Here is a 27,765-nt window from a genome sequence, read left to right on the forward strand (position 1 = left end):
TTCTTTTCTTGAAGTTAGACAGAAGAGAATTTCTCGATTCGCTCAAGTTTCAGGATTACCTCTTCATAAACTCAAAAAAGAAATTCCAATCATTTGTATGAGGAATATTGATCCAACACGTATACAGACTATAAATAGAGGAGTGTAAGCTCTGTAATAATTTGATTGTTGCTAAACTTACTGCATCACAGTTTGAGGGAGAAATTATTTTAATTCCAAGATGGAAAATTGTTTCATCTGAAGGAGACAATATTCCATCTTTCAAAGTTTAGTTTCCTATACAATTAGCATTTGCTCTGACTATAAGTGTCAATAATAGACTTTACAGAAAGTTTTAGCTTACCTATCTTTCAACATGGACAACTAGCGAAAGGATAACATAAAGGTGTTTTACATCATTCAAATTGTATAAAAAATGTTGCAAATTGAAGTTTTATCGTCCCTATTATTAAGATATACATTAAAGCTTTCTTTGATCCAATGCGTTATGGGTGTTCTAGTAATTAATAAAATGGGATATGGTTGATGTAATGTTCATTTAATATCCATGGTTTTCAATGTAGAAAAAGTTTAGTAAGAAATGTTAGGAGTATTAAAATTAATATGTTTTACATTTTTTTTACAATAAACATAAGCAAATAACAGCTAATTCATTCAATACATTGATGGGTGTCATGCTTTGTTAATGTGCGTGAGTTAGCAATTGTAGCAAGTAACATGCAAAAGAAAATGGAGGGCGATATATATTTGTTAACATTGTCTTTGATTTTTTTGTTAAAGGAAAAATCTGGTGGATCCAAAAGGGCAATTCTGGGCAATTCAGAAATCCACAAGAATATAAAAGACTTCATATTGCTTCTATACTTTTTTACTTTTAAATCACATCATTTCTTCCAAAATCAACACTTTTTCAATTACGTCTTCATCTGCATTTCTTATTAACATTTATTTGATTTAATTGAATATCTTGATTAGTGTTTCAATTTGTATTAAAATCAATACAAGATGGATCAACGTTCCATTCTTTATATGATCATGTAGTCATAAAAATATTTATGTAGTCATGCATAAACGTTAAAAGTAACATTAGTTTCTTCATATGAGCAAGTGCAGGTTTCAAATGGTAAACGTCATTTTATGAATGTTTAGCCAAAGTTTGTTTCTAAGGAAAAATATCCTCATGTCAAGATTTTCTAACAAACAATTGTACAGATAGATTGATGTCTAGCATTCGATCTCTATATACTTTTATGTTTATTTGAATTTCCTTTTTTTAAATTATGTACTGCATATTTTATAAGAATATCATTTCGCTTTTTGAGTTTCACTTGTGTGTTTGTTACTATTTGTATTTAAAGTTGACAAAAGTGTCAAAGAAATCCTAAAAATTTCACTTCGCTTCAGTATGAGTTTCGATATGTTTATTTAATTTCCCTCTTTCCCAAAATGCTTTACCACAAACTTTACAAGAATATGGCTTCTCCCCAGTGTGCATTTTAATGTGTCTATTCAATGATGATTTCTGTGTAAAGGATTTCGCACACACCTCACAATCGTATGGTTTATCTCCAGTGTGACTTTGCATATGTTTAGTTAATTTCCCACTTTCGGAAAATGATTTGTTGCATATTTCACAAGAATATGGTTTTTCCCCTGTGTGTGTTCTCATATGTCTTTTCATGGTAATCAGTTGTGCAAATGACATCCCACATAAGTCACAAGAATATGGCTTCTCTCCAGTGTGTATTCTAATATGTCTTTTCATGATTGTCATTTGTGTAAAGGACATACCACATACATCACAAGAATATGGCTTCTCTCCAGAATGACTTCGAATATGTATGGTTAGATTCTCTTTAGCTGTATATGATTTACCACATATATCACAAGAATACGGCTTCTCCCCAGTGTGTATTTTTACATGTGTATTTAAGCCCGATTTCTGTGAAAATGACGTTCCACACACATCACAAGAATATGGCTTTTCTCCAGTATGAATTCGGATATGGTCAGTTAAATTCCCACTCACTGAAAAAGACTTACCACATATTACACATGAATATGGTTTATCCCCAGTGTGTGTTCCCATATGTATTTTTAAGCTTCCTTTCTCCAAAAACGATTTACTACATATTTCGCAAGTATATTGCTTCTCTTCGATGTGTATTCGAATATGTTGTTTTAAAATATATTCTTGTGAAAATCCTTTTCCACAAACATCGCAAGAAAATGCTCCTTCTTCCAAATTTAACTTCAGCATTTTAGCAGAATCTTCGTTTCTCTGAAAATAAAAAATAAGACTTCTATCAGACTAAAAGATTACATTAATGCAAACAAAATTGCTTCTTTTAAGTGTACAATTATATACTTACAGTAGCAAATGTTGTCGCATGTTCAAACGGTTCTACGACAAAATATCCCATTAATTGGAAAGATTGGCATATGAGTAAATTAAGATTACATCTTTATCTCTTTATTTTAAAAATTTAATTATTAACCTTTCAAATTAACAGCATTTCAAACATTTAAGTTCTGTATGGTTTACATTTAGAAATTGTAATCAATTTAAATCTTTAAGAATGATTTTTATAATTGGAGTATATGTAAAATGAACAGAAAATAAAAATAGATTATGATATACAATTGTATCACTGTCAACAGTATTATATAAATTAACACAGATATAGCTTTCTGAAATAGATTTTAGCAACAATTCATATTATTAAATTACATTATCCAAGATATTATGATAATTTATCTTTATCAGAGTGTACAACCTTCTTTTGAGACTACCTTATAAGCAAAAGACAATTTGCAACATCTGATAAGATAGGTGTATGAGAGTATAATAATAGGTCGATTGTCCAATACTTTACAAAAACCCACTTTTCTGGCCTTATTTCTTTATTTATAACAACCCGGTTCGAATCTTGTGTAGCAGATGCCAATATCTCATTTGAAAAACACTGATCTCCTAATTAGAATGGTTGACATAGAATAAAGCCATCCACTTCCAAAGAGAAGGGTTATTACTAAAAATAACATTTTATCAATGCGTTTATTGAAATACAGCAACCCTAACCCATTCTTCAGTATGAATTCCACAGCAAATCTCACTTTTTTCAAACTATTGTAACTATTGGAGCTAATGTTAGTATACTATTATACAAAGAAATTTAGATCATCCCATTCTATTGCAAATAATTATTTGACAAGACGTGGCATGAAGTTCACTGGAAGATAAACTTGTCTGGTATTACTGTACTAATATTTGATTCATTCAGATTTTTAAGGTAAAATAAGTATTAGTGGTGGGACGATTAATTGGAATAGGAATTGTTAATCTTAAGAATCATATATTTTAGGGGGAATCAGAATTGGAATTGGAATTGCATCGTAAAAAATACCTTAGATTTACGATTCTTTCATTACGATTCTCTTATATTTTTAAGTTGAACTGTTTGTTTGAAGTGAGATTAATGCTGTCAAAAATTTATGATAAAAACGTTGGTACTTCTACACTTTATTACCAAAACTGGAAATGCCATTTTATTTCACGCACCTATTGTTGAACTCCAAGGGAGAAATCAGTACTTTAAACTATGACCGAAGTTAGAAATAAATAACAAAAAAATTAAACTAGATATTAATTACTTCCGGAAAGAATTATGAAAAAAAGTAAATAAAGAAAGTGAAAGAGAACATATATCCGTAATTGTTTGATTAGAAATGTTTCAATTTTATTAATGAAAACAGGAAAGTTTTTCCTGAAATGTATATATATATATATATATATATATATATATATATATATATAGTAATTTATAAAATATATATGGCGATTAAGCTACACTGAATATTCTGCGTTTCATCCACTGTAGGATTTGTCAGCCTGACGAATCCTACAGTGGATGAAACGCAGAATATTCAGTGTAGCTTAATCGCCATATATATTTTATAAATTACTAACTAGCTCTACCTACATATTGAGCACTTTTGAAGTAAATACTTAAAGTTTACGCATAAATCTATACTTTCGTATATTAAATTTGTGTGAGTAAATGAAGTAGTTATATATATATATATATATATATATATATATATATATATATATATAGTTAAAAAAAAAACAGAAAATGAAAATTCATAAAATTCATAATTGTCTAAACTGGGCGAGCACCATTTGAAAACCAAAATATTTCCTGTATAAAAATTTATCAAAATATAATCGTAAAAACATTTATTGAAAATTTTGCGTAAGAAAATATGATTTTAATAAAACAGTTTTGTAATGAAAGCAACATTGGATTTTTACAAAATATTTTTTTTTTTAGTTGTTTTTGTTCAAACAAATGAATAATTTTAATGAAGCATTGTTTTTTGAATTAAAAAAACTTTAAAAGGTCAACAACAAATTAATTTAAATGAAACCAAAAAATCATTATCTAGTTTAATTTTTTTGTTTATTTCATGCTTCGGTCATAGTTTAAAATACTGATTTCTTCCTTGGATTTCAACGACAGGTGCGTGAAATAAATTGGCGTCTCCAGCTTCGGCAATAAAGTGTAGAAGTACGAAAACGTCATAGAACTTTTCATAACATATTTAATATGGTGTACAAGAATTTTATTAACTACTTAAGAGGTAATCTTAATGAGTTTTCTTATTCTATCACATATATAGGCACTGTCTGTCTGTTTCGAAACTTCGAGGCTCATGATTAGTTATGTTTGCACTGTTGTGCTGAAACTTTAGGGGCCACGAGCTAACATTGTTTTCATTTGTGAACGAAGTTTATTTATGTATAAAACAGCCTAACTACGCGTCAAGTCCATGAAAAAGTTGATGAATACTTGACCGTTAGAGAAAAAAGATTTTACAGTGCTCTCATTCCGAGTAAATCATGTTAAAAATCAGTGGTTTTTCCAACTGGTGACTAAAAAAAAAGGACGCTTATCTTTTGGCAAGTTTTTTTTTTACTGACACTCTTCCATTAGTGAATGAACGAAAAATCTCATTAGTAAATGAAAAATGTCTTGTCAACCTTTATATTTAAAAAAAATATAAAACAAGCAAAGTTCAATTGGTGCAGCTGAGATAAGTAGGCCCAGCCGATGAGCCTCGTTCTGAAAAATCTGAACAGTTAGGTCACATGAAATGTGACACTAGTGCTTCTACCATTATTGATCCTTTGAATAATGGATATAGAAAGTAAATTAACTTCTCTGAATTGTTTTATTTACAAAAATATTTCTTTATTTAAAAAAGAATTCGTTGACCTGCTTTATGCAAATAAATAAACTTTGCTGCTTAAAAAAAATCTGTTTTCCTTTTTACATTGACTTATCTTGCCTTTGGTTGCAATTATTATTTTTTTTATTTTCACTTCTTTGTTAATAATAAATGTTCGACATTTCTTTGAATTTTTTTCTTTCTTGAATTCTTGGAATTAAAAAACAATTATTTTTTACTTTTAGCTTAATTTGCTTTTATATTTAACCATTTCGTTTTTAGTAATAAATGCTTCTCTACATTAAAAACCAACCTTGTGTCTAACTTTGCCCTCGTGGGGAGGCAAGTAAATAGGAAGTAATACGGCGACTGAAAAACGTTTTTCTACCACCATAAAAGCATTATAATACATTTAAACCCTGAAGAATTTCCACCATGCGCACTTGTTGTTCTAAGTTAACTAGCCACAAGAAAAAAAAAACACTTTAAAATAGTAAAAACGCTAAAGCTTTTTTTGTTTTGGAAGAGAGGTTTCAGGCGCCCCTATTATTTAAAAGAACCAGCTATGTAAACACTACAATATTTTTCAATAATTATTTTTTTAAATTCTTTACAATCAATTTTTATTTAAAATTAAATTATTTTCTAAAATATTTTGTTTATACATGTTTATATTTTGTTTTTAAATAAAATTAAGAAATTAATTTAAAAAATGTTGTTTATATCCATCTTCACTCAAAAGGGTTACTTTTCGGTAGCTTCGCCTAATTTTTTTTACTGTCAAAACGAAGCTTGTCTGTGGAACCTACTGATCTCAATTTCACCCAATTACCAAAAATTTACTTTTGGGTTTGTTTTACTGTTACACATAGATTCGAAAAAGTTGTCACAAAACAAATATAGAACAAATAAACGTTATCAAAGGAAAGATAAGTTACTTTTCTACCTAACTGGATGTTTTTAGTGTTTTTATTTAATGTAACATGTTTATTCAGCTCGAAAAAACACAGCGTTTACTAGTGTATTGGAAAATTAAAAAATGGCGCCCAACTCTCTCTTTGACACGGTAAGTTTGGGAAAAGGAATTAAAAATAAAAACTATGCAAAATACTGTTAGAAACTCGCTCAATATATGTTACCATGACATAGGCTGACATATATAGTCTCAAATTGTCACCTTCCCTAAATACTTTCCTAATAATGACCTTCATTAACAGTCTTTACTTGATCTTTTTCTCTCTTCTGGTCTTGAAGCATTTTGTATTTCTTGTTCATTTAATTCTTATCATTATGCTGTTGTTGATGTTGGAGATTGATTTTTCTAAGACTTCAATTGATCATTTCTTTCACAGGAAAACATTTAACTACAGTAAAGCTGATTGAGATGTGCTTTGCAGTTCCTATATGACATTCAAAGGGGTCCTATTTCTGGTATCTCTCCAAATGCTGCTAATAAAGAGGTTACTGGCTGGGTTGTTTGGAATTGATACCTTTATTTTTCATCATGAGTTTCAAAGCAAACCTTATTCTCCTCCCCGGTCTTCATCTGTATTTGCTTCTACCCTTGACTATCCTAATCACTGCTTCAATCAGTATCGTTGTAATAATTCTAAGGCAATCCTACAGAAGAGCTAGCAATCTCTGCAAAGGAGCAACATCTGTCTAGCTATTTTCAAAATATTCGTGCTCTACCTTATTTCAAAAGATTGGCCCTTGTGATTTTTGGAGGATCTATAATAGTGTTATTAATAGTTGCAACCATGTTATTGCCTTTATCTTTTAATGGTCTCCAATATAAACTTCTACGACTAAAATCTCATCTCTTTGCACATCTTTTTGCTGACAATTCTCAGTGATTCTTATGCTGTTCTTGCAAAAGTACTTTCGAAAGTAGTCAATCTCTAGATTCTGTAATTATTAATCCAACAATGGTTGCTAGAATTCTTGTTGGTCTTGACTAGTCCTGATTTGTGATCTTAAACTTTCTTCTATCCTTTCAAAATGGTTCAATCTGCTTTTCTCAGTCCTGTTTCCCTTCTTGTTCGAAAGATTTTTCTGTTGTGTCTATCTTGAAAAATGTTGGTGATCGGCCTAACCAAATAAAATATTTTCCTGTTAGTCTTCTTTCTATTATTAGCAAAATGTTTTATAGGTTGTTCAACGACAAGCTTTTTATATCCTTGAAAGTCTGGGCCTCTTTATTGGCTTTTGTAGTTTTCATTCAATAGTTGATCTATTTTCTGTTGTAACTTAATGGTTCTGTCCAATTATGAATAATTCAGGAGAGGGTAGAGGCATTGGCATTTCAAAGGCGTTCAAAAAAGGTGTGGCATCCTGGTTCTACATAAACTTTGAGATTATCATATTGTTGGCATCGTTATTGACATTAGATCTTTTCTTACTGATCAATGCTTATCTACATTTTCTTTTTATTATCAATGCCGAGGTCTATTCTAGTCCCAACACCGTTTCTTCTTTATATAAATGACATTCTCCTTGGATCAATTGAAATATGCAGCTGGTTTAGAAATTGATGTGAGTTCAGTTATAAATTGGGGTGAAAAATATCTTGTTTCGTTTAATCTTAAGACTCAGCTATTGTCTTTCAATCGTATACATGTCCCTTTTCTTCCTGAGATTCTTATCGGTGGCTCTACTCTCGAGGATTAATGTTAAAATTTGTCTTTGTCTTCTAAAATCTTTCTTATAAATCATATATTTATATATTTCTTAGTAACTTGCAGAAACGTATCTGTAATTTGATTGGTCACAACCTTTTCTTCTCTACTTCAAGCACTTTCTCAAAGACATGATGTTGGTAGTCTGTCTTTTCTATAAATACTATTATGGTTTTCTTCAGAATTTTCAGATTGATTCCTACTTTCTATTTCTCCAGCATGTTTGACTCATTCATCTAGTGGGTTCCATCAGTTCATTGTCTTAATACCCCATTGTAATACAGCTTTATATTCCAGTAGTTTTTTTTTCCAATAACCTCAAGGTTGTGGAACTCCTTTCCTGCTCACTGTTTTCCTTCTTCCTACGGCCTTGGTCTTTTCAAGACTAAGATCAATAGGCATATCCTGTCTTTGCAATGATCATCTTTGATCTTGTTAGTTCTATAATCACGTGGCTTGTCTCAAGCAATATCTAATAAAAAAAACTATTGGACAAAAGTTAAGGAACGATCCTGTTAATACTTGATTGTAAACAACATATCAACAAAATTTTATATTTGGTAAGAATTACATTATTTTCCATGACTTCTATGCATCTTCAACCACGTGATCTAATTTATTATTGAAAAAAAAAGTCTGCATTAATTCTCTTTTATTCATATTTTTATAACTCCAACATGTGATCTTGATTTTTTGGGGTTTCATTTCCAAGGTCTTTATTCAATTAACTTCCAAACATTTTATATTAAATTTGGCTAGGAGCTCTGTGCTCGAAATATCATTAGGAATATTTCTTTCTTTAAATAGTCACAAATTTCTGAAGTTCTGTTAATTTGCATTGTGCTGCATGAAAATAGGCGATTCATAAAAATGATGTCATCTTGCTACCATATTTGGTAATCATGAACGTTTTCCCATGACTTTTTTGCATTGTCGACCACATGATCTAATTTATTCCTGAAAAAACTCAACAGTAATTCCTTCCTTACTTAGGACCTCTATACAGTCATGGCTAACGAAATAAGAGCATGCTACGTCCATGAAGTAAATAAAAGGTTCTACTAGAAATTCCAGAGTTCAACAAAAACATTCCTGAACTCAACAAGATACACCTGAAGAGGGTCGGAGGTTACATCAACCTAAACGTTGTGAAAATCACACTCAAGATGAGAACAGTAATCTGATGTATCCAAATAATTCTCTCTTCATAATAACTCCAACGAGGAATCTTGATTTTTTTTCTTTTTTTTTTTTTGGGTTTCTTTTCTGCACCCTTTATCCAAACATAGGATTCTTCAAAACGATAGGATTTTGGTCGGGTTCTGCACTTTAAATTTCATTATGTTTATTTCTTCTTAACATAGTCGCAACCTTCTTACCCTTCTGTCACTTTGCCACAATAAAATAAGAGATTCATAAAAATGATGACGTAATCTTATGCTATTGATTAAGCCGTTTGTAAATCGAATCATTTATGTTGCCAAGTATGCACATCAATGGACCAACTCGTTCAGACGAAGTCATTCCCCAGCCTATCCCACTGCCACCACCAAACTTAACAATTTTATTGACACATAGAGAAGACAGGCTTTCACTCATTCCACGACATACAGAAGTGTTGTCTTCATAACAAAATAAATCATTGAAATGAATTGTATCCTATCATGTGTTAAGTGTGTCTTTTGGTTTTGATTTGAAATGAAAATCTTCAAAGCTGCATCCAATTCTTCATTTTAAACTTGTGATCCTTTTTTTATTTAGATCTTATTATTTGGCACTAGTAACATTTTGATGAATTTTTTTACAAGTTCAAAAATATGAATATTTTCATAAATATACGTAAACTTTACTTTCAGAATTATTAGACTGATTAAACAAACGAAAGTTTTATCATTCATCAAGGAAATGTATTAAAAAATTGAAAAAAGTTAAATTCAATATATTTATAAAAAGTTGATGCAAAAAATTATTTAAAGACAATATTTTTTTTTAATTGAAGCAACCTTTTTAAGACAATATATTCTTTTAAAAATTGAAGCAACATTTTTAAGACAAAATATTTTTTTTTAAATTGAAGCAAAATTTTTTAAGACAATATATTTTAAAAATTGAAGCAACGTTTTTTAAGACAATATATTTTAAAAATTGAAGGGAAAAATTATTTAAAATCGAGATATTTTTAAATGTGTGAAACCTATTAATGTAACAGAAAAAGATTCAGTTTTGACTTTAAATATATTCACGTTTATTTATGTATGTATATCCATATATTGTAAGTAAATATAATAGATACTTTGCTGCAAAGGAAAAAAAACGTCCTGGTGCAAGTAAAAACTCACATTGACCTAAAAATGTTCCGCCATTTTAACCCCGATGAGACCGTCGGGTTGTATGTTTTAGTTAAAAAAAATAATGATGGAAAGGTTTTGATCAAAATTTTATTTTTAGAAAAATATATTTTACAAAAATAATACGAATCACGTGGAAGGTTCATGAAACAATTGCCAAAACAAATTTTGATCGATACAAAGAACTAGTACGCAAAACTTCAGCAGTTACCTGTAGGAGTTCCTCAGGCATCGCAGAGTTAAAATTTATTTTGGCAACATTTTATATAGAAATTTGTGTGAAATTCTTTCATAGAGGTTTCTATCAAAGTGCGCTGTTATGCCAACTGAAGACGCCTCAAAATATTTCAATGAAATGATGGCTTTTATAGGTTTTTGGGTATGCTGAAAATGAATATCACAGGGAAAATTAGTGTAGACAAATAGTTTTTGATTACTAAATACCTGTATTATGCAATTTAATTTTTATTAATTTGAATTGGCCACCATCTTTTTTATTTCAATGAAATGGTTAAGTGAGCAAGCGCAGACTATCGGTGAAGTTAATTATATGAAATTCAACATTTATTCAATGTCATTTCAAGCTAATTCCATCAAAACATTAAATTCAAGGAAATTACAAGTAAATTTCAAGTAAATACCAAGTTCAAGAAAATTTCAAGTAAAGATAATTTTAATTGCAAGATAATTAAAAAAATGTCCTGTGTCTGTACCTGTGAATGCAGCTACATTAACGCAATGTTGGAATGTAATAAACAAGAGAAAAGGAGCTGCAAGTTTCTCAGAAACCATGGAGTTTTACTGAATAGTATAATGTGCCCGAGATGCAAAAGAGGGTGTTCATTTCACAAGGATAACTATATCTGGCTAAAAGTGCCGAAAACAAAGAAACGGAAATATTGCAACTTTGGCACTAGTGAAAACTCTGAAACATTTATCACATGAATGCCAGCTTGGAAAGTTGTCATTTTTGCTAATCATTTCCTTAACCATCATTGGGATCATAGGACGATCTGAGAGTGTTTGCATATGGCCCTCACGCCTCTGTAGACTGAAGGTTTTACTGCAGTGAAGTATGTGAACACTGGCTCAAAAACCAAGAGCGCATAAGTTGTGAAGGAGTATGCGTTGAGGTGGATGAAACCCTGATATTCTGCCAAAAATACAACTGAGGTAGAATCCATCATCAAATTTGGTTATTTGGCAAACTTGAGTGGGAGCATTATCAGGACCAGACAATAGAAGGGACAAGCTAACTTTATTATTACATTATCACATTAATATAAAAGTTTGTTCTACTGGCATCAATAATATATTAATTATTGGAAAGCATACATGAATCTAAACAAATTCTACACGCATTACACTATAAACCATTCAAAAAATTTTGTAGACCAGCATGATGCTTCTAAAATGACGACTTTTATAAATTTTTGGGTATGCTGAAAACGAATATTGCAGGGAAAATAAGCGCGGACAAATAATTTTTATATATAAATACCTGTATTTTCCAATGTAAATCACTGGCGGCCATGTTGGAATAGGCCGCTTATGAAAGTGGCAAACCCTCAGTTTTCTGCATTATTATAGAACACATTGTTTTTGTAAAGATTTTCCAACAAATACTAAACTGGTGTACCGCTTCCATACGTGTGCGCAAAAACAAAACAGAAAATCAAAGCCATTATTGCTGAGTAAGGAAGGAAGCAAAAAAAAAAATTTAATACAAGAAAAAAAGTTCTTCTTTGGTTTCCAATCCAGCTTATGATTATAAAACGAGCCAAAATTTTGTGGAGTAACCTTGTGGTGTCACTTTCACTTTTTTTTTTTTTCACTGTCCAGGTATTGGTAAATATATGCCAGACAAATGCAAGCCCTCCTTTTTTTTTTTTTAAATTATATTTTCACCCCAAACAAGGAACATTGCCACTTTGGTGTAGGGGGCTACTATCAGGGCAGCAACTACTGGGACACTATGTTGGGATTTGGGCAGCAAGATGTCGGTTCATGTTACACTTGAACTTCTGCATGTCAGTACAGTTAGGGAAGCAGGGAACTGGAATAGAATTCCAGAGTCCAGCGGTTCTGGGGAAGAAACTACTGGAGTAGAAAGATCTTTTACATCTAGGGATCTCTACTGTGTGGGGGTGGGATTTAGCAGCCTGTCAGGTTTGTTGAGGGTGTCTACGTCGTGGGGGCACAAGTGTCTGCAGTTCCTCAGAGCATTCACCATTAAAATACTTGTAGAACAGGCAGAGGGATGCGACGTTTTGTTGATGGGAGAGAGGCTGAAGCTTAGATGCCAGTTAAGGGTCTATCAGATTGGCGACTCTCTTTTGAACCTTGTCTAGGAGCGAGAGACTAGCAGCAGATGCACCAGCCCAAATGTGACAACAATACTCCATACATGGGCGAATGGTGGCCTTATAGAGTTACAGGATACTTTCAGGTGTCAGTAGTTTTCTAGCACAGTAGAGAGAGCCTACCTTTTTCGCAGCGGCCTTGGCAATGTTTTCAATATAATTGTTCCAACTCATGTTTCCTGTGAACGTTAGGCCAAGCAGTTTGAAAGATGTACTCTCAGACAGGGAGTCACTGGCCATTGCTATTGGTGGCAGAGAAGGTTTCTTGTAATTATTGAAGGAAACCAGTTTAGTCTTGGCAGCATTGAATGTGACCATCCATTTTATGTCCCCATTCCACTACAGATCCTCTACTGTTTTTGCCATTTCTTTAGTTATGTGGTCATTTGTTTTCCTGTCATGCCTGTTATAGAGCGTGGTGTAATCAGCATATATACCCATCTCAGAGGCAGTTTTGTCAGGGAGGTCATTAATATTAGGAACAATAGAGGTCCAAGGATAGACCCTTGAGGCACTCCAGCATTTATATCACACTGTTTAAATGTATGACCGCCGAGGACAACCTGGATTTTTCTCTGTTTTATATCAAGCAACAAGCACTCAATATTCTGCGTGTGCACAGAATCATTATTCAATAAAATTTTGTGAATGGTTTATTGTGTGATGCCTGTATATTTGCTTAGATTCGTGTATGCTTTCCAGCAATTATGGCAGCAATTATTGATCGCAGTAGAACAAGCTTTTGTATTGATGGGAGTAAAGTTCTCTTGTCCCTTCTATCCTCGGCTCCTGTTAATGGTATGAGGAATCTACATTTCAATCTTGTTAATGCTATGCGGAATCTACATTTCAAAACCCACTCGATTCTGCCAAATAACCAAATTTGGCTAAGGATTCTCAGTTGTATTTCTGGCAGATTATCAGGGTTTCATCCACTTTGCATACTCCTTCATCATCTATGGCTCTTGCTTTTGGAGCCAGGGTTCACACTTCACTGCTGTAAGACCTTCAGTCAACGGTGGCGTGGAGGGCTATATGCAAATACTCTCAGCACGTTGGAATTTCATAAAATTAACTTTACAGTTCACTGTGCTTGCTCACTGAACCATGCGACTGCTCACTGGACTATTTCATTGAAACAACAAAGGTGGCGGCCAATTCAAACTTCTAGAAATTACATTGCATAATACAGGCATTTATATCTCAAAAACTATTTGTCTGGGCTAATTTTTCTTGCGATAGTTGTTTCAGTATATCTGAAAATCTGTAAAAGTCGTCATTTTATTAGAAAATGTTGAGGCGTCTTCAGTTGGTAGAATGGAGCACTATCAGAATTTTTGTAGGAATTTTTGACACCACTAACACGAATGCGAATAAAATATAAAACCTCGTAATTTCTCTTTTAAAAGTGGGTTGTTTATTTTCTTTATGGATTATATTTCCAAAATAAACTATTAAAGTTGTTTTAAAAGAATTTTTTTTTTATTTTTTTTTAAAACAGTAATGAAATTAATTGAATTTTACGAGCTCAGTATTTTTCAATTTTTAAACTTTAAAAATCTATCAAAATTTTTCTATTGATTCAATTTGTACGATATTTTCAGCGTCAATGTGAAATTTTATGCTCTTTCCAATAAACAGAATATAATATTTTAGACAAACGTTTTTTTAAATTCACCCTCCCCATTTTCAAGTGTCTATTAAAAAGTAAATAATTAATTTACTCACCAAAGATTTATATATCACAAATTGAAGATAAAAGATCAATAAATAATATATTCAAATTTAAAACAAAATAAAGTAGTGTTTTTTAGAAAATTACCTGTAAAGTCTGAAGTTTAAAACCTTTTTTAAAAAAAAACACGCTGTTTGTTTTTTCTTTTGTTTTTTTTTAAAATAAAACCTTGGTCCTTGCTCCTTTAATTGAAAAAAAAAAAAATTAGGGCTTGAATTACATTTTTCGAGTAATTATAAGCTTGGAAAGACAGGGGGTAAAATTAATTCACGCCTTCAATTTTGAAATATCTATTAAAAAGTAAATAATTAATTTACTCACCAAAGTGTTATATATCACAAATTGAAGATAAAGGTCAATAAATAATATATTCAAATTTAAAACAAAGAAAAGAACAGTTTTTTTGGAAATTTACCGGCAAAGTCCGAAGTTTAAAACCTTTTTTTTTTTTTTTTTTTAAACACGTTGTTTGTTTGTATTTTTTAAATTAAACCATGGTCCTTGCTCCTTTAATTGAAAAAAGAATTAAGGCTTGAATTACATTTTTCGAGGAGTTATAAACTTGGAAAGACAGGGTGGAATTAATCAGTATTTTTAACAAAGTTTCTGACAAACCTAGTTCTTTTTTTTTTTTACTTTAAGAATAAAAAAAAAATACTTGTTATTCTAAAATCAAATTTAAAACTGAAAAAAAACTATGAAAAACTGAAACAATAAAAAACAAAACAATTTTTTCTATTTTTTAATAGAGAAATCAACATTTCATAAATATTATTTTATAAAAATAAAGAATATTCAAAACAGTGAAAAAAACTGTTATACAATATTATTTTATTTATTATTACCTATGAACTTTTTTTTTCTAAATAAAATTTGATCAATACGTTTCGATTATTACTTATTTTTAACTTAAAACCTGCAACCCGGTCTCGTCGTGGTCAAATGGCAGATCATTTTTAGGCTGATGTGAGATTTTCACCTTACATCGATTTTTATTTGCACCGGGACGTTTTTTATTTTTTTTTTTTTGTTTTTTTCCCCGTTACACTAAACTATCTATTATATTTATTTACAATGTATAAATAAATAAGGTGAATATATTTAAAGTCAATACTGAAAGGAAAGAAGTCGGAATTGTTACGAACGGATACGAGAATCATTCTATCACAGTGTAGATCGACTTCCGGTTTATGTTATTGCAGATAAGAATGAGTTAAACTTCATGATTGAAATATATATATATATATATATATATATATATATATATATATATATATATATATATATATATATCGAATTGCAGAGAATTCTGTATTACCATTCTTTGTTTATTCGCAAACACGGAATGCTGACTCAAAAGCAAAAAGGAAACGTAATAGTTTGGACGCGCCTCTGGAATAAAAAAGAACATTTAAAAGTATTTAAATTCAAGTGACACTTACTTGTTGTTTGGCAATCTGCTTTCAACAAAGAAACAATAATAAAATGTGTTAATTCAAACGAGACGAGTTTGACGCGTGAAGTTAAAAATGGCGACCGGAAAAGCAATTTCGCAGAAAATTAAAATAATTATTTTTATTTATTATGATTTCTAGTTCTGCATTATTTTTTGTCGTGATGTATTCTTGAAATAAATATTACGATTTTCATTGTTAAAAATTTTATTACTATGTTTTTAACAATAAAAAAAACACCAAATTTTTTAAATGAAAAATCAAAACACTTTTATTATGAATGGGGATAAATAACAAAGATTTACTGTGTTTGGATGAAGAAATCGATTTGTTGTGGAGGGAGCGTTCCGTGTTTGTTCTGAAAAAAAAAAGGACCTTTGCGCTTTTCGGATTATTTTGTTAATATGTTTGTTTTTTGTTTTTTTTTAGGAGGCCGGATATTGGGGGGGGGCGGAGATTATGGTTATTATAGGTAATTATTAACAGGAAAATTAGTCTCTGTTTTTATTAAATTGTTAGGTTCCCATGTTAAAAATGGCTTTCTAAATGACGTTATTATTTCAGCACGAATCAATAAGTGTTGGAATTTTTTTGTATTATTATTTTTGTATTATTATTTTTTTATCTGGTTCTTGTATTTGATTTTTTTTGTATTTTGTATCTTTTTGGATTTTTAGTTTTGTACATTTTGGGTTTGTACGAAACTCCCCTTAATTTGGAGAAAAGAGAAATGCTAGCTCCATGATGACGTCACGAGCCCAGCACAAGATTTGCTCTCTTTTGAAATTCCGCCGACGTGGAGATTGGACGTTCGTTTCATTGCCCGGCGCTGAAAATGAAATTTTGACGAGCCTCCTTCAAAGAAGAAAACCCGGCAAGTATGCGACGAGGCATACTTCTGAAAACTATGGTTTTGCACGTAATTAGAAGGCGTGTAATTATTTTAAGAAAAGACCTTATTTTACATGACAAGGAATTTTGGAACCTTCTACAAAGAAGAAAATCCGGCAAAGAAAACCCGGATATGTGATGCGGCCATACTTCTGAAATCCATCTGCGTGTCTACAGTTTGCACACAAACATGGAGGGAGAGAAAATTCTAAAAGGACTTTAAACAAGAAAAAAAAAGAAAAAGGCACGTGCCTGACTGGCTTTCACTTTGTGAGTACGTTCCTAAAATTTACTACATAAGAGAGTGTGATTAGACACTACTATTTTGAATCTTATTATTGTATTCGTTCTTGGATACGACATCTTCATTATAAGAACCAGTGTTATTTTTTAATTATATGTTACCTTGGCGTTTCATAAGTTTAATGCCCGCAAAGGGAAAAATTTGCAACTAATTTTATTGTGAATAAAATCTCTTCTTCGTTTCAAAGCAAGACCTTTATATTTTATTCTTTTTATTCGTGCACACTATACCACTTTTTATTCCATGCTGTCATTTTTTTCAGGTTAGTTACTTTAGCGCCGAATTTATCTGGAAGCAAGATAAAATTCCGACATAAGTGCAAACAATTCTCATCGGTTCTGTGATTTCACATGTACATGTGAAATCCGTATTATATACTGTATTTATTAGCGGGGGGGGTATCTACTAAAATTATCCCTAATATGCTTGTGACCGGGCGAACGGTGAAGAGTTTGGGCACAAGTTCCAAATATTTAAAAACAATTAGAAACACTTCAAATATTGGGGAAGGCATTTAAACCATTAAAAAAAAATCATGGTAACATAACTGCATAAGCACCAATTTTTGTTGTTTAAATTTTGTTTGTTAAATCCGGCAAATAAAAACAAAAAAGAAAGTAACAAAATTATTTGAAAATCGCAAAGTTCAAGCTAAATTGAAATTTTTATTTTGAATAAAAAATAATTATTAAAACAAAAACGTGTTCTCATGTAGGGTGTTTTGTTCAAGAAAATAAAAATTTCACTGTTTTTTGATGTGAGAAAACAGCGGCAAAAAAACAAAAGAAAAACAGAACGTTCCCTGCAACACGCCACGTACAATATTGTAGTCAGTGCGTATTTCACAATAGGGGCCTCACTCATGTACGTCCACCATCAATTTATTCATAAATCAAATTAAATAACAAAAACGGCCATACAAGAAGGTAAATATTGCATAAATTTATGTTAATATTTGAAGTGTTACTTATTGGGGTGCTATTTATAATAGAGCCGAGCAGACGAGCGGTTAACATGACGTTTATTAAGCACGAGAGCTAGGCCGGTAAGGTTACATCTATACAAAGGGAGGTAATTGGTTTAGTGCATCCCCCCTGTTTAGTTCATTGTGTGTGTGCGTGTGTGTGTGTTTTGGGTTTTGTTTTTGTGACAGGTCATGTCATTGGTTTGTGGAGTGGGGTCAGTCTTTGTATCGTGAGGGTGTTCTTCTCAACAACTTGGCGATGAGCAGACTAGGACAGCCATACAGAAACAGAAAGATCAGTCTAAGGTCTGCTATGACAGGAAACATAACAGACACCACTCCCACCTACATGCAGGACAGAATGTCTATGTCCAGCAGGAAAAAGCAAAGATATGGGAGCCTGGAAAAATTCAGCGCTCCAGCGTGACACCCAGATCCTACATAGTTGAATCTGAGAACGGTAACACCTATAGAAGGAACAGGCAGTTCCTCAGACCAGCTGGGAGGAGATCAACAACCGCAAATAGATCCGACCAACCTCGCCCCAGCGACTCTCCACCGGATCCCACCCAGAAGGAAGGCCCCCCCCCTAAACAAATCGAACAGCCGACCACCGAACAACACTCCAGCGGCACGCCTCACACCCGAACTGAGAAACTCACCCCCGAATTAAGAAGATCTCAGAGACGAGTGAATGCTCCTCAGAAACTGAACTTATAGGTTACACTATCCTAAAAAAAAGAGACAATACCATTACCCTAGAACAATGGAGACAAGCTAAATAATATATTAGAGACTATGTTATCCCTTAATCAGATAAAGGCTAAATATCGCCCTTGGACTATATACATATATATGGAAGGGAAGGGATGTCATAATATAGGCTAAGAGACTATTAGTCGCCTAGAGTTATGCCCCTTGGCCCGTGACGTATGAATCTCGTCCGCCATTGTTTCTCAGTGCAACGTTTACTACTAGACAATAAAGAACGCATTTTACACCACCTTCGAGTCTGTTTATCAATGCTTCCAAAGTATGTATTATCACGACATACGTGACTCAAATAATTTAATGTTGAGAAACAAAGTTACTTATTCTACATTGAGGTAAAAAAAAAAAAGAATCTGATTTTCAAAAATATTAAAAAAAAACTGAGCAGGTAATGGAAAGTATTAATTATATTTACGTGTTTCTGTATTGTGATATATCTGTGAGAAAGAAAATCAAGTTGACATCTGATGAAGAAAAATAAATGACAGCAAAAGGTTTCATGAATTGTTCTGCGATCAGATAAGAAATTTGCAAAAATAAAAGATAATCCAACAAAATATAATGAAATGTTAGCGAAGGAAGAGCTGATTCCGTTTTTTTTTTTTAATCTTTGTAAAGAGGGAATTGCATATGCTTGTTGCAAGTGAAATTCGCATTTGCGAGTTATTTTGCAATCAGATATAATAATGGCAAATGTAGTTTTTTCATTATCTGCCACAGTTCATTACTGAGTGAAACATGTTCTTCAACAATTTTTTTAAAAATAAGACGAGCAAAATTAATTTTAAACAGTAAAATGTTTAATAGAATAATATACTATATTTTTTAATGAACACTGCTGAAAAAACATCTGGAGAAATTCGAACTTTTATTCATTCAAGTCTCACCATAACTTTTTTCATAAATTGTTGGAAATTAATTTTCAATGAACACTTAAATGCTTTCTTTACAAGAATGTACAAGTAAAATTTTAAAATAATTTTTTTTAAATACAATTAATTCCACACCGCCAATGCAAATCTATATCTGCATAAGAGCAAGGTAGGTCATAAAATAAAGTACTGTTGCCACATATGAGCAATAGCTACTTGGCTAATCTACCCTTCCTTGATAAAGTTCAAAACCGGCTTCGAAAAACTAGCAGACTTTTCCTCTTCCCTGCAACTTCTTCCCCACAGAAGAGACGGTGCGATCTATATCTGCTATATCATTATTTTCATGGCAATAATCACTGGTTTGACCCTCCTTGTCAAACATGACAAAAAACATTCGACTATCTATAACCACTATCATTAACGTCCTCCACTCTCTATTTGTGCCTGATTCTGAAAGCAGATTCCATGACAAAGCTTCTTTCCTAGAACTGCTCGCCTATGGATTGGAACACTGTTCTTGCTTCCCAACCGACTATAGCATGGTAGCCTTCAAGCCCAGTGTAAACAAGTTCTTGTTTAGCCGTCCCTTAAATAATCCAAATGGTACCCAAATTACTACACGATTTGTATAAGATATCTTGCATTTACAAATAAAATAAGTTTGTTTTGCCACACGCAATTTAGGACGCTAAAATGATGAGTAGAATAATGAAACAAAGTTACGATACAGAGTAAGAATACAAAGGGGAAATGATTACATGAACATTTTTTTTAACGAAATTGAAAAAAATATGCAAATAAGTAATTTCAATGAGAAACAACATTTAACGAACAAAATGCAATAGCAGGGATTCTCCGCCATTACTTAATAAAAAAGTAAAATAAATGTTTCATATAGCTATTTATAAATACTAGGTGCGTGCAAAATGAATGCCGATATTCAAAATGTATAAACATTTTGAACCTTCCCTTTATTTAAAAATTCACCAAAAATCAGGAAATTAATCAATTTTAATGAAATTTTCAGTATTTATCAAATAATGATCATGGAATATAATAAACTCATTATTTTTATTTAGATCTTAGTAAAAATTTATTAGTTTGTTTAAACAAAAATACGTTTACTAAAGTTATGGTTTTCAGGAGCATAAAATAAAAATAATAAATGAATCTGCTTTTGTAAATTGTAAATTGTAACAATTAAAAAAAAAGTTTTTTAATTTAAAATACAGCATTGTAAATTGTAAAAATTAAATAAAATTTTTTTTTTTAATTTAAAATAAAGTATTGTAAATTGTAACAATTAAAAATTTTTTTTTTTAATTTAAAATAAAGCATTGTAAATTGTAACAATTAAAAATTTTTTTTTTAATTTAAAATAAAGCATTGTAAATTGTAACAATTTAAAAAAAATTTTAATTTAAAATAAAGCATTGTAAATTGTAACAATTAAAAAAAAATTTTAATTTAAAATAAAGCATTGTAAATTGTAACAATTAAAAAAAAATTTTTTAATTTAAAATAAAGCATTGTAAATTGTAACAATTTAAAAAAAAATTTTTAATTTAAAATAAAGCATTGTAAATTGTAACAATTAAAAAAAAGTTTTTTAATTTAAAATAAAGCATTGTAAATTGTAACAATTAAAAAAATTTTTTTTTTAATTTAAAATAAAGCATTGTAAATTGTAACAATTAAAAAAAAAATTTTAATTTAAAATAAAGCATTGTAAATTGTAACAATTAAAAAAAAATTTTTTTAATTTAAAATAAAGCATTGTAAATTGTAACAATTAAAAAAAAAATTTTTAATTTAAAATAAAGCATTGTAAATTGTAACAATTAAAAAAAAAATTTTAATTTAAAATAAAGCATTGTAAATTGTAACAATTAAAAAAAAAATTTTAATTTAAAATAAAGCATTGTACATTGTAACAATTAAAAAAAAGTTTTTTAATTTAAAATAAAGCATTGTAAATTGTAACAATAAAAAAAATTTTTTTTTAACGAACTTTACGAAAAAGCCTCTAAAGTCTGTATTAATGAATTCAATATAACTCGAAGAAAAATTAATTTATATTATAAAATTAATTTATATTATAAAATTAATTTATATTATAAAATTAATTTATATTATATAATCATTGAATTAAGCATTGTTTATTTAATATTTTTACACAAAAAATATAATTGAAAAAATATTTCTACTTTTTTTAGATGACATGTTTCATGTAATTTTTATATGTAAGATTCTAATATTTTTCTTGTTTCAAACTTTCAGCATAACATAATTTCTATATAATCTTGAAAAATATTTTTTTATTAAAAAGCTGGAACACAGAAAAATAATTGATTTAAAAAATGGTAAAAAATATAGACACGTTCATGATAGGAATATACGGATTCACGTCTGAAAAAAAAAATGCTCACTGCCACTCTCAAACTACCTGACGTCATTTTAAGACAGCCTTTTGACATTCTGACACTTTGGGCTTCTGTAGAATCCACACGTAGAATCCACGTGCGTTTGCTTAAACAAAGCTAGAATCTCTTGCTTTTGGGGTCTAATTTAGTTCTTTTTGTACAAACCAGGCGCTTTTTATTTATTTAAGTCAATATCTTAGGACTTTAATTTCTAATTATCTTTAAATAAACCCAGAAAACTAATATGCTCTTTCTAAAATTTAAAAAAATTTATTTATTTAGCATCCAATATAAATATCTGGATTTTAATTTAATCTACATGTCTTGAATTGTATTTCTTCGTGCGTTTCTATCAGTATCTGAACTTTAATTTAACGGCTTACACTATTTGCTTTGTATTTGTTTTCAATGTGTGAATTTTAATTTTAATCATCTACACCATTTGTCTTGAAATTGATATCTAAATAGCAATTTTGCAATCTACATTATTGTCTTGAATTTTATTTCTTCATGAGTCCATATATCTCTTCCCGGCAACCTCTTTCCCACAGAAGAGACGTAGCGAGTTTATATCTGCTTATCGTTATTTTCATGTCAAACTTCACAAAAATAATCGATTATAAATAATTTCCCCCACTCTCTAAGATTGCTGCTATATCAACCAGTATAATGTCCATCTTCTTGAATTTGATTTCTTCATGAGTTAATATTGATATGTGAGTTTTAATTTAACCATTTACACTAGTTGTCTTCCTTTTGATATCTTCATGAATTAGCGATATTTAGATAGTTTTGAAACAATCTACACTATTTTTCTTGAATTTTATGTCTTAAAGGGTTTAGATTGAATTTTAGCTATATAATTTTTTGAATTTTAGCTATATAACTTTTTTGAATTTTAACTATATAATTTTTTTGAATTTTAGCTATATAATTTTTTGAATTTTAGCTATATAATTTGTTGAATTTTAACTATATAATTCTTTAAATTTTAGCTACATAATATTTTTGAATTTTAGCTATATAATTTTTGGCATTTTAGTTATATAATTTTTTAAACTTTGACTCCCTAATTTTTTGAATTTTAGTTATATAATTTTTTGAATATTAGCTATATAATTTTTTGAATTTTACCTATATAATTTTTTTTTAATTAAGCTATATAATTTTTTAATTTTAGCTATATAATTTTTTTAATTTGAGCTATATAATTTTGGGAATTTTAGCTATATAATGTTTTGAATTTTAGCTATATAATGTTTGGATTTTAGCTATATAATATTTTTAATTTTAGCTATATAATTTTGGGAGATTTAGCTATATAATGTTTCGAATTTTAGCTATATAATGTTTGGATTTTAGCTATATGATTTTTTTAATGTTTGAATTTTAATTTTTGAATTTTAGCTATGTAACTTTTTTAATTTTAGCTATATACTTTTTGAATTTTAGCTATCTAATTTTTTTGTTTTTAAAAAAAATTTTATAGCTAAAATTCAAACCATTAAATAGCTAAAATTAAAAAAATTATTTAGCTAAAATTCAAAAGATTATATAGCTTGAATAAAAAATAATATAGCTAAAATTCAAAAAATTATTTAGCTAAAATTCAAAAAATTATATAGCTTGAATAAAAAATAATATAGCTAAAATTCAACAAAATTATATAGCTAAAATTCAAAAGATTATATAGCTTGAATAAAAAATAATATAGCTAAAATTCAAAAAATTATATAGCTAAAATTCAAAAGATTATATAGCTTGAATAAAAAATAATATAGCTAAAATTCAAAAAATTATATAGCTAAAATTCAAAAGATTATATAGCTAAAATTCAAAAAATTATATAGCTAAAATTCAAAAAATTATATAGCAAAAATTCAAAACAGTAAATAGCAAAATTTTAATTATCATATTTTTTGAATTAAAATTCAGACGATTGTATTTTTGGAATTGTAGCTATTTAATGTTTTGAATTTTAGCTATATAATGTTTTGAATTGTAGCTATATAATTTTTGGAATTTTAGTTATATAATTTTTTTTACTTTTAGCTATATAATGTTTTGAATTTAAGCTATATAATGTTTTGAATTGTAGCTATATAATTTTTTGAATTTTAGTTATATAATTTTTTTACTTTTAGCTATATAATTTTTTGAATTTAAGCTATATATATTTTTAAATTTTAGCTATAATTTTTTTAAATTTTAGCTATAATTTTTTTAAATGTAGCTATATAATGTTTTGAATTTTAGCTATATAATTTTTTTAATATAAGCTATATAATTTTTTGAATTTAAGCAATATAATTTTTTAAAAAAAGCTATAATTTTTTTAAATGTAGCTATATACTTTTGTGAACTTTAGCTATATAATTTTTGGAATTTTAGCTATATAATTTTTTTAATTTAGCTATATAAGTTGTTGAATTTTAGCTATATAATATTTTGAATTTTAGCTATACAATTTTTTGAATTTAAGCTATATTATTTTTTTTAATTTTAGCTATGTAATTTTTTTAATTTTAGCTATATACTTTTTGAATTTTAGCTATATAATTTTTTGAATTTTGGCTATTAAATATTTTGTATTTTTGCTATATAATATTGTGAATAGCTTACAATAAAATTTATTGAGTTTTAGCTATATCATTAGTTTAATTTTAGCTATATAATGTTTGTAATTTTAGCTATATAATTTTTTGAATTTTTGCTATATAATGTTTTGAAGTTTAGCTATGTAATTTTAGAGAATTTAAGCTATATAATTTTTTAAATTTTAGATAAATAATTTTTTTAATTTTTGCTATATAATGTTTTGAATTTTAGCTATGTAATTTTTTGAATTGTAGCTATATAATTTTTTGAATTTTAGCTATTTAATGTTTTGAATTTTAGCTGTATCATTTTTGCAATTTTAGCTACATAAGTTTTTTAATTTTAGCTATATAATTTTGGGAATTTTAGCTATTAAATATTTTTAATTTTAGCTATGTAAGTTTTTGAATGTTAGCTATATAATTTTTTGAAATTAAATGCAGAAAATTATATTTTTGGAATTTTAGCTATTTAATGTTTTGAATTTAAGCTATATAGCTTAAATTCAAAACATTAAATAGCTAAAATTCCAAAAATATAATTTTCTGCATTTAATTTCAAAAAATTTTTGGAATTTTAGCTATATAAGGTTTTGAATTTTAGCTATATAATTTTTTGTATTCAGGCTATATAATTTTTTGAATTTTAGCTATATAATATTTTGAATTTTAGCTATATAATTTTTTGAATTTTACCAATATAATTTTTCTTTTATTTTAGCTATATAATTTTTTTAATTTAAGCTATTTAATGTTTTAAATTTTAGCTATATAATTTTTTTAATTTTAGCTATATAATTTTTCGAATTTTAGCTATATAATTTTTTGAATTTTAGCTATATAATGTTTTGAATTTTAGCTATATAATGTTTGGATTTTAGCTATATAATTTCTTTAATTTTTGAATTTTTATTTTTGAATTTTAGCTATATATTTTTTGAATTTTAGCTATTTAATGTTTTTAATTTTAGCTATGTAATTTTATTAATTTAACCCATATACTTTTTTAATTTTAGCTATCTAATCTTTTTTTTAGCTATCTAATTTTTTGAATTTTAGCTATATAATTTTTTGAAATTTAGCTATATTACTTTTTAAATTTTAGCTATATACTTTTTTGAATTTTACCTATATAATTTTTGGAATTTAAGCTATATCATATTTGGAATTTAAATTCAGAAACTTATATTTTTGCAATATCAGCTATTTAATGTTTTGAATTTAAGCTGTTTAATGTTTTGAATTTTAGCTATATAATGTTTTGAATTTTAGCTATGTAATTTTTTGAATTTTAGCTATATAATCGTTTTGAATTTTAGCTATCTAACTTTTTTGATTTTTAGCTATTTAATTTTTAAATTTTAGATATATAATTCATTAAATTTAAGTACATGATGTTTTGAATTTTAGCTATATAATTTTTTGACTTTTAGCTATATAATGTTTTGAATTTTAGCTATTTAATATTTTGAATTTTTGCTATTTACTGTCTTGAATTTTAGATATAAAATATTTTGAATTTTAGCTATATTATTTTTAATTCAACTATATAATTTTTTGAATTTTAGCTATATAATTATTTGAATTTTAGCTACATAATTTTTTGAATTTTAGCTATTTAATGGTTTGAATTTTAGCTATGTAATTTTTTGAATTGAAGCTAAATAATTATTTGAATTTTAGCTACTTAATTTTTTAATTTTAGCTATATAATGTTTTGAATTTTTGCTATATAAATGTTTTGAATTTTAGCTATTTGATATTTAGAATTCTTGCTATATAATATTTTGAATTTTAGCTATATAATTTTTAAAATTTTAGCTATATAATGTTTTTAATTTTAGCTATATACTTTTTAATTTTAGCTATATACTTTTTTAATTTTAGCTATATAATTTTTTAATTTTAGCTATATATTTTTTTAATTTTAGCTATTTAATGTTTTGAATTTTAGCTATCTAATTTTTTTGTTTTTTAAAAAAATTATATAGCTAAAATTCAAACCATTAAATAGCTAAAATTTAAAAAATTATTTAGCTAAAATTCAAAAAATTATATAGCTAATATTCAAAAAATTACATAGCTAAAATTCAAAAAATTATATAGCTTGAATTAAAAATAATATAGTTAAAATTCAAAAAATTATATAGCTTAATTTCAAAACAGTAAATAGCTAAAATCTAAATTATCATATTTTGAATTAAAATTCAGACAATTGTATTTTTGGAATTGTAGCTATTTAATGTTTTGAATTTTAGTTATATAATGTTTTGAATTGTAGCTATATAATTTTTTGAATTTTAGCTATATAAATTTTTTGATGTTTAGCTATATAATTTTTAAATTTAAGCTATATAATTTTTTGAATTTTAGATATATAATTCATTGAATTTAAGGTACATAATGTTTTGAATTTTAGCTATATAATTTTTTTACTTTAAGCTATATAATGTTTTGAATTTTAGCTATTTAATATTTTGAATTTTTGCTATTTACAGTCTTGAATTTTAGCTATAAAATATTTTGAATTTTAGCTATATTATTCTTAATTCAAGCTATATAATTTTTTGAATTTTAGCTATATACTTTTTTGACTTTTAGCTATATAATGTTTTGAATTTTAGCTATTTAATATTTTGAATTTTGGCTATGAAATTATTTGAATTTTAGCGATATAATGTTTTGAATTTAAGCTATGATGTTTTGAATTTTAGCTATATAATTTTTTAATTTTAGCTATGTAATGTTTGGAGTTTTAGCTAAATAATTTCTTGAATTGAAGCTAAATAATTATTTTAATTTTAGCTACTTAATTTTTTTAATTTTAGCTATATAATTTTTTGAATTTTAGCTATATAATTTTTTAAATTTTGGCTAAATAATTTTTTTAAATTTTAGCTATGTGATGTTTTGAATTTTAGCTATATAAATTTTTTTAATTTAAGCTATATAATTTTTTGAATTTTAGCTATATAATGTTTTGAATTTTAGCTATATATTTTTTGAATTTTAGCTATTTAATGTTTTGAATTTTAGCTATGTAATTTTTTTTAATTTTAGCTATATACTTTTTGAATTTTAGCTATCTAATTTTTTTGTTTTTAAAAAAAATTTTATAGCTAAAATTCAA

The 27,765-nt window shown here is 27.9% G+C and overlaps 1 long non-coding RNA gene across 1 annotated transcript; it reads right to left on the minus strand.

Moving 5' to 3' along the window:
* Positions 1–925: 925 nt before the first annotated feature.
* LOC145270816 (uncharacterized) lies at positions 926–15,890 on the minus strand. Its single transcript, XR_013865580.1, has 2 exons — positions 15,799–15,890; positions 926–2,281 (listed from the first exon to the last, which is right to left on the minus strand). It is a non-coding gene; the product is annotated as an uncharacterized LOC145270816 (long non-coding RNA).
* Positions 15,891–27,765: the final 11,875 nt, after the last annotated feature.

The sequence above is a fragment of the Euprymna scolopes genome, chromosome 46 (genome assembly GCF_053919585.1).
Source record: "Euprymna scolopes isolate OS-2025 chromosome 46, ASM5391958v1, whole genome shotgun sequence".
In the NCBI taxonomy this organism is placed as follows: Eukaryota; Metazoa; Mollusca; class Cephalopoda; order Sepiida; family Sepiolidae; genus Euprymna; species Euprymna scolopes.